At 38.9% G+C, this 14,309-nt stretch overlaps 1 protein-coding gene across 1 annotated transcript in view; it reads left to right on the top strand.

Moving 5' to 3' along the window:
- Window positions 1-12,399: 12,399 nt before the first annotated feature.
- LOC121955365 (receptor-type tyrosine-protein phosphatase kappa-like) overlaps window positions 12,400-14,309 on the top strand; it is a 148,845-nt gene continuing 146,935 nt past the window's right edge. Inside the window, 1 exon segment of the mRNA XM_042503286.1 lies at window positions 12,400-12,710. The gene's annotated coding sequence lies outside the window, so the exon portion shown is untranslated.

Raw genomic sequence — 14,309 nt, 5'->3', positions numbered from 1 at the left:
AGTGGGTGCTTCATAACAGTGATGCCCCGACTGTGTTAGCCGACAAAATTTTGGTATCCATCTCAGGAAGAGAGCTTGGATGTATAGAGATCTGGATACAGTATTGGAGGCAGACCCCTATTAATTCCTATGAAATTTGCACAGTGGCAAATGAAGCCAAAAAAACTCTATTTTTGTGGTATGGAATTACCCAGATCTTCTGCATAATGCAACAGGCTTCGAGGCTGAAAAATGAAGCCAATGCAAAAGTGAGAAAAACCTGCAGTTCTCTTAATGGCCACATGAGGCTGGGCTCCAAAACAGAGTAAATCCCCATAGACCACCATGTTAAAAAAAAAAAATAAAAAAAAAAAAATATATATATCTAACAGCCAATCTTGGTCTGGAAAAATCCTCTTTAGCTATGGCGAAATGTAACAAAACCTAACACTGATCTTGCAGATTATCATTTTAAATGAGGCTCCCAGCTTTTAGTAAAGCCAGGCACTGGACAAAAATACAGCCAACAGTGTGTGCCTTGGCTGAATCTGTGAGTGCTGTGAGCACTGTGAGAAATAATGGCTACAGTTGAAGTGTGGACTAACCCTTTCCCTCGTGGCTCAGTGCATGGTGCATAGATGGAAATAGTGTGTGTGAAGTGGCCAAGTCATTAAAAGCTGTGATTAGGAAATTTGAAAATTCTGTACAATAACACATGATACAGGTTTTTGAAAAAAGAAGACTAAGAAATTATGAAACTCTCTTCAGAAAGTCACTTTTTCAACATGTCCAACATCAATATCAAAAAGACTTTATGTTCTGGGTTAAATTTAACATTCTTGGCCATGCCTCTTGTCACATGATATCTGTAATCATATGCATACATTGGCAGAGAGACATAGGATATAAATTTGGGGGAAATCTTACTGCAAAAATAAAATTCAGCTGCTTAGTACATCAATTATGTGTACAGGCTTAATAGCCAAACTGCAGCTTCTTATCATCTGGTCTAACATACCATGTTGGCATGAGTTGCTTTTAGGGAATAATTTCTTTTTCTGTCTCTATGCATCACCAGTGTGATGAAAGCCAACCAAATGTGCCGTATGAGCCACAGTTGATTTACAATACATGTGTTTGATTGTGGGGTCATTTTGGAAACATACAGAAATTGAGTTTAGCTTTTCAGGAAAATCACTAAAGCTGCACAAGGTGTGATTTTTATGTCACACAGGTGGTCAAGTTTACAGAAGGAGCAAGATGGTATTCCTGACAAAATTGTTTTCAAAACATTCTGGAAACCATTTTTAATGGTCCAGTGTGCAAGGTTTAGGACAGTATATTGGCAAAAATTAAATACAATGTTTTTGGTGTATAATCTCCTGAAAATAAAAATTGTGTTTTCATGAGGGCACATTCGTACTTCCTTTACATACAAAATTAGGCATTTCCATTTCAGACACTTCACTGCCCTCATACCTCCACACATCCTTTACCTCGGCATAATTACAGCCTATAGATGGCACTAGAGGACAGAGTTGTATTTCGCCTGAACTACATGACACGAACCCTACGATCTCCGGTGGTGCTTCTCAGTTTCAAAAACATTCTTGTATCATGAAACTGCTTTTTTAAGGGCTACCAGTTTAATCACCTGGTCTGTTTGTTTTGGAGAGGAAGAGATCTCTGCGGATAATATATTACATTAGCATGTGCTAGGCCAGTGGCCTGTCACTGACATGCCTAGCAGCATCCGAGAAAAAATGATTTGTGATTTGAAACTGCTTTATTCAGGTTTTATGCAATTTTTTGTCATCTGTTGGAGGGGCAGAGACCTTTTAAGGAATTCAAAGCGAGAGAATTTTCAGCTAGTTGCAATATTCAGTTCTCACCACTAGATGCCACAAAATCTTACACACTGCTCCTTTAAGAGAAATGCTGCCATGACTGTACAGGTGATAACTGGTGACTTCATCTGAATCTTTTTATTGGCAGTGTGTCAGATAAGGCTACATTTGGACACAAGTTTCTTTTAGCTAGTTGTCTGCAACATCTGTCCACACCAGTGAGCACAATACCCGATGTTACATTGTGTTGAAAGATGAGTTGAAAAACTGGCTTCAAGTATGTTTCGAAGTGAGCGTGTGTGTGTGGTAAGATTGCAGAGTATGTGTGTGCTCACACACTCCCACACCAGGTTGCATACCTCAGACCTGAGTATGCATAAGAGAAATAACGCACACAAACTTTCTCTCGCTATCTGTCTTTTCTCAAATATAAACACACTCACACACTGCAGTTTCCCACCATAGCTGCAACCTTGAGACTCAACATGAACATGCATATCTCCTGCACACAGACCCCGAATGGTTTAACTCTGTGGATGTGTGTGAATGTGGAGCTTTGCCAACGGTCTACAAAAAGAAACCATTCTCTCCTCTGCTCTCCTCTCCTCATTCAAATGCAGAATATTTTATTATTGTGAAGAGTTAGAAAAATACCCATTGGAATTGACAAAATAAACTTGGCTCCTATTTATTATTAGGAGAGCTGCAGACTTAAGACTTGAACTTGACTCATGAAATTTGGGATCTTGAGACTTGACTTGGACATCACTGCCATGAGGCTTAACTCGCTTGAGACTCAAAGCTGAAAACCAGTAAGTGTTAACTTTTGATTATAAGACTTTGGAACAAAAAAGTAAGATACATAAAACATAACTTGGCAGGCCATGCTCAGCTACACTTTGTTGACTTATTGAGGCTTTGCAATGAAAAGATTTGGTCTCACCTGTTAAAAAAAAATGCTAATCACACAGTTTGACAAACAATACCACTTTATGATCCTGTTGTTTTACTGGAGCTTTCATCTAGATTGCACAATGTTTATCAGCAGATTGGTGATCTGAAGGGCTTGGAAATACTAGTTTGAGAATCTCAAACTGTAACCGGGTGAGGTAGGACCCAATTGCAGCACTACAGTGCAGGTGAGTAGTTGGTAATGACCTGTATTTAATCTTTTGGCAGGTTGAATGGAGCAAAGATGAGTGTAATCAGGTTGTAGGTAAGCAGGGACAGTTATCAGTTCTGGGGTGAGCTCATGTTCACAGGTGATAGTTCAGAGTTCGAGTGGGGAAATTGTGAACGAGGAGCGGATTGGCAGGTGAATGTATCAGGTAAGTTGCGGAAACACTTACAGCAGGGAGCCTGTGGGAAAAGCGGAGACTCCAGAGAGGGGCAGGCAGGGCTTGTGGTCCAGGAGGGAGCTGACGTCTGGAGCCAGCCTCAAGTGGCCAGTTAAAGAACTGCAGTTTTTTGCACTTCAGTGTTGGCTTCATTTTTCAGCCTTGGAGGTTGCTGCTAGAGACTCAGGCAGACCCGGACTTACATGAAGGGTCTATCGTGCACCAAAATCAACCAAACATAATAGAATGGTACATCTTTGTTTATAACTGGCAGTGGCTGACGCATTGTTGGTTGTGAATCATGAATTAATATCTGCTACAATGTTACATTATGTTCATACTGTCCTGTAACTGCAGAGCGATGCAGACGCTCCACTATAAATGCTCACAACTGAGTGGGACACTTGCATAAGGCCGAACCACCACTATAAATTCACCTTCACAACTAACCTGCAGTTAGCTTAGACTTGTGACTTGACCTGGACTTGCCTTATCAAACATAGCGTTTGGTAATTACTTGATGAAACAGTTCAAGTTCAATCTCGTTGCACAACATGTGGTTTAGATGTGGATGTGCTAAAACATCTGTTAAATACCTTTCTGCTCTATAATTGAAAACTGAATAAGAATTATGAAAAGCCAAATCCTTTAATTTGAAATGTTTGTAAATTAATGTTCATGTTGAATGAACGTTTTTTTCCAAAGGTGCACTGGTAAGTGACATTTTCTTTGTGCCAGCTCAATGGACGTTTTGTTTTATTTGTATTCATATTTTTTTTTGGTGGCGAAGGTTTTTGCAGTATTGTTCTGTCTTTATATTTTACTTTCAGCTCTAGTATTTTGGTTTATTTCTCCTTTTTGCTTTTTGCTTTTCAGGCTTTTGGCCTTCAGAACTGTCTGCATATTCACTTTACATGTTCTCCTCTTGGTTTATGCTCATCTGAGGTGGGAGGAGGCTGCCGTGCTTTTCCCAAACACAGTTAAGACATGATTGACTACAGACAATCAGCGCTAAACCTACCTACAGTCACATCTGTATATACAGTATGGAGAGAGATTTTTTAGGATGTCTATAAACTGCTTTCTTTGAATGGAGTCATACATGTATTTTTTTAATGTCATATTCTTTTAATCATTATAGAATACAGGTTACACCTCATAAAATGGCATGCTGTTGAGACAAGGGCACTGTGTCCTTTCCCAAAAATAATTTTAGGTCCACTGTGTTGCCTGAGGTGTATTTCAGCCCTCAGTATAACACATTAATTCTTGCTAATTCAAACTCATCAACATACAAACACATCTTCCACCTTTATTTAAAGCTGCAGAAAATCGATCAACAGTGGATCAAAAGACTAACTGTAATGTTCAGTTCTTTTTATTTATCTTTATGGTTTAGATTTCAGTTGTCTCATCAGTTTTGTTTCCAGTTGCAGCAGACAGCTGTTCTCAACTAAAATGTCTCAAATAAATCCACCTGCTCCACACCAAACAGCAGGTAGACATAGTTTGTAACAACCTGTTGAACATAATGGAGCATTCAGCAGCTGCAGAGCCTCAAAAGTTGGGACCACAGAGCTAAAAGGAGCGTGGATGCTGCACTAGCATTCATCGTGGGGCCCGCAACTCAAGATTAATAAAGCTGTTGCTCCGTGTCTGGTAAACTGTCAAATAAGCAACTGTTTGCTAACATGTTTACCACAGTAACTATTATTTTAAAGGGACAGTTCATCTCAAAAACAAAAACAGATATTTTACCTCCAGTCTAGATTGTTTTGGTGTGAGTTGCCTAGTGTTGGAGGTATTGGCCGTTGAAATGTCTGCCCTCTCTGTGATGTAATGGAATCAAATTTCACTGGGCTGGTGGTGCTCAAAGTACCAAAACTAATAGGAAAGACTCAACAGCAATGTCTTTTTTTTTCAAAAAAAATCATAATCCGGTTACTCAAGATAATCCACAGACTTTATTTTGACCCATTTCATGAATTTTCTTTCTACCAAACTACACCCACCAACTGCATCATAGCATAGAAGGAAGCTTGCATCTACTCATGGACAAGAGGCTTGTGCTTGTGACGGTGTGAGATGTAAAACTTAATGTCGTCATACTCTGCTAATGTGTAACGTCAGTTAGCTCAGTGGTGCTAGGTCAGCTAGAAGTAGATGCACGTGAGCTCACCTAGCGTGCACTGACTGGAACTCACACAAAAAACAATTTAGATTTATGAATAACAATACAGATAAGAAGAAAAATATGTGTTGATTTTGGGGTGAACTGTCCCTTTAAGATAATAACGTGATCATCTATATAGAAAAACAAGCGTTCCATTTTTAAATGTATTGATATTATCATTTTATTGGTTGCTTTAATATTTTCAACCATTATTATTACTGTATCTACATTTTATTTAGTTTGTATAAGTTTGTTTGGTATGTTCTGCTGTAATTTTTGCTCTAATCAAAGGCATTCATTATTTATTTGTTGGAGCCCCTTTGTGATTTGCAGATTTTGTCAAATCTTCTGATTGCATTTTTTGTTTGGACAAATAACCTACATACTTATCATATCAGAGGTCAGAATTCTAGAAACATCCAGTGCTGAGCTCTCTTTATAAAAAAATTCAATTATGTATTTATTATTTATCTATTCATTTTTAATGTGGTGATATGAATATTGAAAGCCTTTTTGCATTGGAAGGACCTTACATTTATCTCAAAAGAGTGAAGGCTGCACCTTAAAAAATCAAAATCAAATTGCCATTTCTATTCAGCCTTTGAAATTAAAGAGACGACCTTGATTTTTGCTTGGTTCTCCTATTTTCTTTATCAGTCCATCAAAAGCATCCAAAATTAGTGACAATACCACTCTCGACTTACCTCTAAAGGTGCGTTATGTAAGATCTGGAAATCATTTTAATTTAAAACATTCAAAAATTGAACTAACCCTATCAACAGAGTGTGAAGAAGTAACACCTTTGACATTATGTCCAAGATGCATATATATTGTATATCAGAGATATCCACTGCCAAGCAGCCAGGGACAGGACGTCCTTTCTGTAATAATACATCCTGGCCTGAGAGGCAATAGTGAGTCACTATAGCCTCTAGTGTGCTGCAGGAGAGGATTAAGAAGTTGAGCCGACTGGAGCGTAGAGTCAATGGATACAGTGCAGAAGTTGTAGTCTCAGTGAATTAATAAGTTTGTTAGAAACACAGCGATGGCAGGAGCTCCAGGAAAACAACCATTATCCCCATCAGATGTAGGGTAGAAGCAATGTTCTGTAGCAAAGAAAAGAAGCAAAACTAGAGTAAATATCTGTGTGGCTTTCCAACGCTGGAGACAGCTCTTGGAGAGTAAAAAGATGCAGTTTGATACCGAACTTGCAACATTTCTTTTCGACTGGTGAGTAACATCTAATATTGGCTATTTACCGAAACATATCTTTAGTGTAACTATTGACAACACAATCTGTAGGCTTACAGTTTGCCCTAAACTTTTCAAATGGCATGATGTGACTGTTGTCTTGTTACTTTGCTAAAACTGAGCTAAGTAAGCTATAAAGTAAACTGTACACCAATGGCGCATGTGAAGACCGCAAGATAGCGGCCTTATTTTGACTAGCTGTATTCTTGCTCAGCTGTCATTTATGAGTCGTCTTTATTTATGACTGATGACTGTAAATTGCTGTTGTATGGACACCATAGTAGACCGACATTTGAAGGGTGAAACGCTGCCCCCGCTTTGGTTGGACTGGGTGGCTGGAACTTACATAATGCACCTTTAAACTCCACTGACTTATATGAGTCCACATGTGCTGGTAAATCTCATTTTCAAATTAATAAAATCAGCTGATCATTTATTATAAAAATGTTTTTGATAAGTGAGTCATTTAAAAGTTGAGTCAACTTTAAATTTCTAGTTATCAGAGACCAAACCATTTCATATGCATTACAGCGATGTGACAAATCAAGGCTTTATCCACAACAGAAAGGACAGCCTGAGGTATGAGCTGCAGCATGATGGATTTTACTTTTCCATTTTCGACATATTGTAAAATGCAGCTTTCTAAAAGTACCTGAAGAAAGAGGAGAAAGTCAGTCTTGGCTTCTCTGTGTCTATCTTTGAATAAAGCTCATGACAGACTGACAGACAGTAGAAGAAGAAGTTGTCCTGCCTTAACAGCTGGGAATGAAATAACTCGAGAGTCACACAGCCGTCAGTCAAGCAGTGGTCAGAGGGACACGAAGACAGACAGAGAGCATAGACTGTATAAAAATAATGGACAGAGCTACCTTGACATCACCCCTTGAATGTGGATCCCCATTTTGAAGCCTTGAGTTTGGTATTTTGGCTGTTGGCATCTTGTTTTTTAAAACCAGTGTTTTGACGTGAGGGTGGAGCTATGGAGGAGCAAAGCACCTCACGGACCAACACATTTACACTCCCAGCTCATCAAATACCGGCGCTCGGTCAGTGGCCCTACACGTCAAACTGTGACACCCTAGGTACCCCTTCAGCTTCAGTTTGAGACGTTCAGGGACGGTGTGTCAATTTACGCTTGTTACATGCATTGTGTCTTTTCAAAATAAACTTCTGTACTCACTGGAAATGTACAGTTATAGCTTGTGAAATGCATAGTATCTTTAAAAATAAACTTACAACAAGTAAAAACATTTATTTTGATGTTTACTTTCTTAAGTTTAGGCAACATAAGCACATTGTTGTGTAATTTCATGTGACATACATCACTGAATATATGACTAGCATAGTATGCTACACATAGTAGCACACTACGTTAGCCATAGAGACCAAACTGCTTTTTGTACCAGGTTGTGAACATGTTTTTTTCTCCATTTTAACATGGGCATGTATGAGGATTGACTCGCTTTTGGAATCAGCCACAAGTGGCCACTCAAGGAACTGCAGTTTTTGGCACTTCCGGGTTAGCCGCATTTTTCAGCTCTGGGGGCTGACGCTTGGTCATGAATGCCACAACCAAATTCACTGCAATCCATCAAATATTTGTTGAGACATTACTATCAAAATCCCAAAAGTAGGCCTCATGGTGGCACTAAAGGAAGAAAACTGAAAGCCACCAAAGTCAGTGTCACACAGCTTCTGGGAACCATGAATGTCTGCAGATAATTTTGCACCAATCCAGCTGGTAGATAGGCTACTGAGATGTTTCCCTGGATAAGTGAGAACTTTGACCTGCTGGTGGTGCTAGATAATAACTTGAGGGATCATTTAAAGTCATTAAAATCCATTGTCTTGGAATGATGAATTTCTCTACAAATTTTCGTGGCAATCCATTGTGTAGTTGTTGACAAATTCAACTAAAAAACACAATTGGCAACCAGATGGTGGCAATAGAAAAAAGGTCATGTGATCAACCATCAAACTCAGTAGGCTTCATTCTGAGGGGACCATGAATGTCTATACAAAAGTCAATGTCCATCCATCTCGTACCTTTTAAGATACCTCCGACTGGATCAAAGTGATGGACCAACAGAGAGAGTTGGAAAGAAAAAAAAAGTCACTGAGCATAATTTCATATTTTGCAAAAATCATCCAATATGTATGTTTTTTCTGGTGAAAGGGTTGGTCTAAAAACACAACACCCCCTCTGCAATCCATCATAGACGAGACACTGGATGGTACATTTAGTCTCAAAATTGCATTGAGCTACTGGTGAGCTCCAGTGAGTGCTGTGACAGGTTAGATTGCTGGAAATTGCCTGCACGGGGACAATGTACCTGCATCGGGGTCGAACGGGGTCTTTCCCTGGTTCCAAATAAAAGATCTATTTATGCTTGCTGTCCATATCCAGCACAGCGTTTTTTTTCTCCATGTAGACTAACTTTATGTCTACCAGATCTGTTATCACACACCAATGACTACCTGCCATGTTTCTCTCAGATGGCTTTTGCCACCTAAAGCCGAATAAATGTTGCAACATGATAGTTTTGTTTGATGTTAGGGATAAAAAAAACAATAGCGGGAGAAATAACAAACATCTTCAAATCACTGCAGAACAGAATGCACACTGTGAGAGACAATGTTTGGCACAACGACTTTTAAAAGGAAATACAGAGAGCAGAAACATTTATTTTTGTGTATCTAAGTAACAAAATCCACTGTAGCATGTGTCTAAAGGAAAAAGTTTTCAAAATACAGTTTTATTTTTGAAATGTGTATGCACATGACAGCTGTTGAACATGCTTTGATATTTGGATACACAAACACTCCTGACTGCAAATAAAGCTCTGTCCACTCCATATACCCAGGCAAAATCATTTCTGAGTTGAATGTACAGGTATGTCCAGATGATTTCAGCCCACTGTACACAAACCTGCAAATGTAAGAGCTGCCTGCATCTATGCATACAAAAGCATAGTGCGTGTACTAGAAAATAAGTACAAATAACAACCTGAAACCTGCAACTTCAGCAAACATAACAGTGAAGATGCTTCCTATAATGACAGGGTGGCAGTAACACTCGCAAATTCACATTTAGAAGCAGAGTAGCAGCATCAGAGTGATACTTGGTGAAAGGACACTCGGGTTTATTTGAAGGACACTTTAAATTTCAGGCCAAACACTCAAATTTACTGTTAAAATAGTCAAATTACACCCATAATTACCACTAACAATCCAGCAATGCAATAAATTTATTATCTGCAGAGACCAAAGTTTTCCTTTGTGAATATTCTTCTCATCTGTCACAGCCAGAAACTGAGATTGTTCACACCTTTTTTGCAGTAGAGGTTCATCCATACCACATATTTTTAGCCCAGCTGTGTACCAATCAAAACATCTATTTTGTCTTCTTTTGGCAGGTGCCTGTCATGATGTCATCCTGCCTTGACACTTACTGTCACCACTGTGTGCAGATGGGTGAAATATAGGCAAATGATTTGTTTTTTAATTCTACCAGAGAGCTACAGAAACTGGTGGTAACACTTGCAAGGGAGCTAATGCACAACTACCCACATGAGCTAATTGTATATCCAGAAACTGAATCATAAATGTGTAAAATGTCCTTAATGCAGTTTTCTGGTGATGCATTTTATGGTCTTGAGGGATATAAAGGTCATCCTTCAACCAAATGCTGCATTAATTTAAATCACTTTTGGACAGAAAGGTTCTTAGTGGAAAAAAATACGGTTATGTTCACAGTCCACCAACTGCCCACAAGGTCTCCTTTAAATCTAAAAGTGCCTCCTGGCTGTACATCTTGATGACGCTGAAGATTCGAGGCTTGGTGCTCTGAATTTTGTCTTTAAAGGAGTTTGATTTTTGTCCTGCAGAGCTCTCTCATATCTCTGTATATGCATTCTATTTATCGACATTAACAAAAACACAGTCATATGAAAAAAAACATAGCTTTTTAATATATTTGTGTTTCTTTTAGTGCCTCACTTGCATACAATATAGTTTATTTTTTTAATCTTTACACAACCCCTAAGTGGCTAGTGAGAAAAGAAAATCTGGTGATCCATTTTGTACATCTGGTCTTAATTGTTTTCTATCTTGTGTTTATGACTTAAAACAGGAGAAACACAAATGTTTTGCCATGATGGTCTCTCTGAGTTCCTTTAAAAAGAAGTTATTGAAACAGCTGCAGGGAGAAAAACATTTTTGCTAGGATTATTTTTTCTTCTTAATTTTGTTAATCAGAAAACAGGCAGAAAAAACAGTTTTGGTAGGTTATTTTTCTTGTTATCTGAATAATTTTTCTAAGCGTCTGTTGTTGTAATATTCACTTTGGCCACAGCAGGCTGAAATGCACCAGCAGCCCGTGTTCTTAGTAGGACTAATGCTGCGTTTGAATGGACCTCTTGTCTCTGACCTTGTTGGATGTTATCAACATAAACTTTTTAACTTGGAGCTCTGCAAAAATGCCCACTGATGAAGTCCGAAATAGCCTACAACAACAGGGGGGTGGTCATATGGACTTTGCTAATATGAGCATTTTCTAAGCATGATAAACATGGCCCCAAATGCAGCAGTAAAGCATATTGTGTGATAGCAAGTTATGTATTACATATTACACCAACAACAAACTCAAAAACGATCCCGACAAAAGAAAATTACACGCCAAAATGTTTTATTTTTTTAAATTGTTCTCATAAATGAAAAAAAATGTAAATTCTCAGTCCTTGCAAAGCCTGTCCTGGCAAAACATTTTTTTCATTTGTTCTATAAGTAAAAAAAACATGGGGGAAAACAATATAGATTTTTATTGCTTTTTGTTAATAGATTCACTAGATTTTTTTCTATTTTATTCGACAGAATAGGCTAGAACACCACTGTTCAGTTTTTTCTATTCTATACTGTATGGTTTGTGAGCAGGACAGCCTTTGGGAGTGGGGGTGGCTGAATGGCTTAGGGGGCCCAGAGCTGGATAGGGGTCCTGGATTGTGCCTGGAATTATAAATATTTGTGTCAGTACTGTTGTCAGGGGGCCAAATGCCAGGGTGAGGATGATGGGACAGAGCTGTCTCTGTTCATTTGCATGAATGTAGGATATTTCACCTTAGAGTAATTGGAGGATTTTTGGTCACTTGGTGGCAGTGTAAACAAGTTAGGAACACAATTTTGACGTAACTTTGACACATTACTTTTTTAAAGTCTATCTCACAGTGTAATCTATAGCCTGACAAAAAAAACCCCATATAATATAAACTGATATATTTTCAATGTAAAACAGTAATCTAAAAAGTAACTATAGCTGTCAATTAGATGAAGTAAAAAACGTACAAAACACAGTAATGTGTACATTTTTTAATGTAGTGACGAAGAAGCATAAAATGGCATAAAATGGAAAAGCATGTCCACCACGAAGTATAAATGAAAATAATGGTGAGAAAAACAACAGAACAGTTTTTAAAAAAAGAAACAAGTACAATATGCAATACTCTGCTACTAAAAAATTAAAGTTACAGTCAAAACTTAAGTTGAGGTTATTTCATTTATGAGTTATTTATGAAAAGTTTAGTATTTAAAGAAAAAAGTCAATATTAATATGTAACAAAGGTGTGTGGAATGTAAATAAAACACTGAAAATACGCATTACAACACAGAACCTAAAATCTGAAGTTTTGTTACATTGTTTCTTTTAACTTGTTTATTTTTTCAATCAACTCCTGCTTCGTGACGTCACGCACTCGCTGCTGCGCTCGCGCTCGCGCTCCCTCCATCTCCGCCTCTCTCCCTCTCTCGCTCGCGCTCCCTCACTCCGCGTGAAACAAAGTGTAGTGTCCGCGAGAGCCCGTAGGAAGCGAAAATAGAGAAACCGGAGAAAGGAGAGAATGGGGCGGCTGAATCCACAACAACAGGAGGAATAATAACACACGAAAGAGAGAAATAAAGAAGACGGAAGAGGAGAAGACGGAGAAAAACTCACAGGAAAAAACTTTTCGGGGGGGAAACTGTTACAGACTCACAACGCGGCCACGTTTTAAAACATGGATACACTTTTCTCCGTATTCCTGGGACTCCTGTTTGCGGCAGTTTGTAACGTCTCCGGACAGATGCCGACAGGTAAGGAACAACATACATAAACATACATTTAAGAGTGTTTCCTGTCTAAAAAGTTTGGACTATTTTTTTTCGTTTTCCTCATCAGTGTACGCGTATGAATCCCTGACAGGTGTGTGTTTAGGTGTAGGAGAAAAGTTCGCCTCCGTGTTGAAAATGACCCGTCGTGCCTGTTTTATCGCTTTTGTGCTGTTTTCTAGCACCTTCTAGTGTGAGACAAGCAGCTTTTGTTGAGTGAAGATGCTTTTTGGCGCTGTTAAATTGTAAAAAAAAATATATATATATTTCTTAACGTTGCATACAAGTTGTATTTTACACCGTCTATGTCCGCTCATGTTTGAATGCACTCTGTTTGCCAAGTGGGTCGGACAATGACTAACACTGACCTCATAGTTGGATTGTGAACTCAATTTTGAAGGTGTAAAACTAAGTTGCAGGCTTTCTGTTTGAGCTTTTAGCGTGTCTCCAGACTGTTCTAAAAAAGATGGTCCAATTTTAGGACTTAAAAATTACAACAGGCTACAATGAGCAACATTTGCAGCTTGTGCACGGGGTTGCCGGTTCACAGCATGCTTTGGAGGCAGAGGTCTTGTACAGTGTGCCGAAACATCGTTCAGTTATAGCCGTGCAGCCTCGCGAGCAGCGCGTGAATGGAGAAAAAGTTATTGGTTGCACGGAAATCACCCTCCTTAAAGGAATAATATTCACATAGTGTCACAGTGGCGACTTAAATTTTATTTGGATATTACAGTTATTTTTTTATGGTGTTCCCATCCTGTGATTCCGTGTAGTCATTTACAGCTTTCAGCAATTATTTCCGACTTCTGCTTTAATGTTGACTCGCTCTTACGCGTGTTTTTATAACGTGACATTCACTGTAGTCTGCGGTGCAGCCTATTTTAAGTCTTTATTAAAGAGGCTCTTTTGCGCGATGCAATGTTCGCTTCGTAAGCGCCGTGAGCTTGTCGCTCTTTGCAAACCAAATGATCCTCTTCTGCTCCAACTTTATTCACGCTGCGTGCAATAAAACCTAATGGTTGGGAATATAGCCTCTTTACGCCGATCCCCTGTTTGATTAAATGGAATTTTGTTCTTGCACCGTGTGATTTAACTTAAGGAGAGAAAAGATGAGGGGGGTTAGTTACTTTTTCCTCTGAATTCCCCGGTGTCATCTCGTCACAAACTGTGAATCTGTGAAGATTAATAGTGTTAGATGTGATTTTATGGATTGTTTGCATGGCGAAAGGGATGAAACCAGAACTCAAAATAGTTGTACGGTCGTGTTGTCGTTGTTGAGTATTGAAACGACCGTGACATTAAAATAGGCTTTATACAACTGATAATGCATGGAAATCACCCTCTCCTGGATCTCATTTTTAACAGTTATTCGCATGCAAAGTGTGCTGATCTGCCCCGCTTTCGTTCGTCTACTCTGCAAAAACACGTATACACTCCGCGGAGAAACAAGCTGCAACAGTGCTGCTTGATGCGCTCCGGGATCATGGCAATGCAAAAGTCCCTGAAATGAACTCGAAAGGGGAGTTTCGCTCGTGCAGGACTGATCGGACGCGTAGAAAACAAAGTCCGTGTATCTTTTCTGCA

Source organism: Plectropomus leopardus, chromosome 16 (genome assembly GCF_008729295.1).
Source record: "Plectropomus leopardus isolate mb chromosome 16, YSFRI_Pleo_2.0, whole genome shotgun sequence".
Classification (NCBI taxonomy): Eukaryota; Metazoa; Chordata; class Actinopteri; order Perciformes; family Serranidae; genus Plectropomus; species Plectropomus leopardus.
Note: the sequence above shows the minus strand (reverse complement) of the source record. Positions and strands in the feature narration are given on the sequence as shown.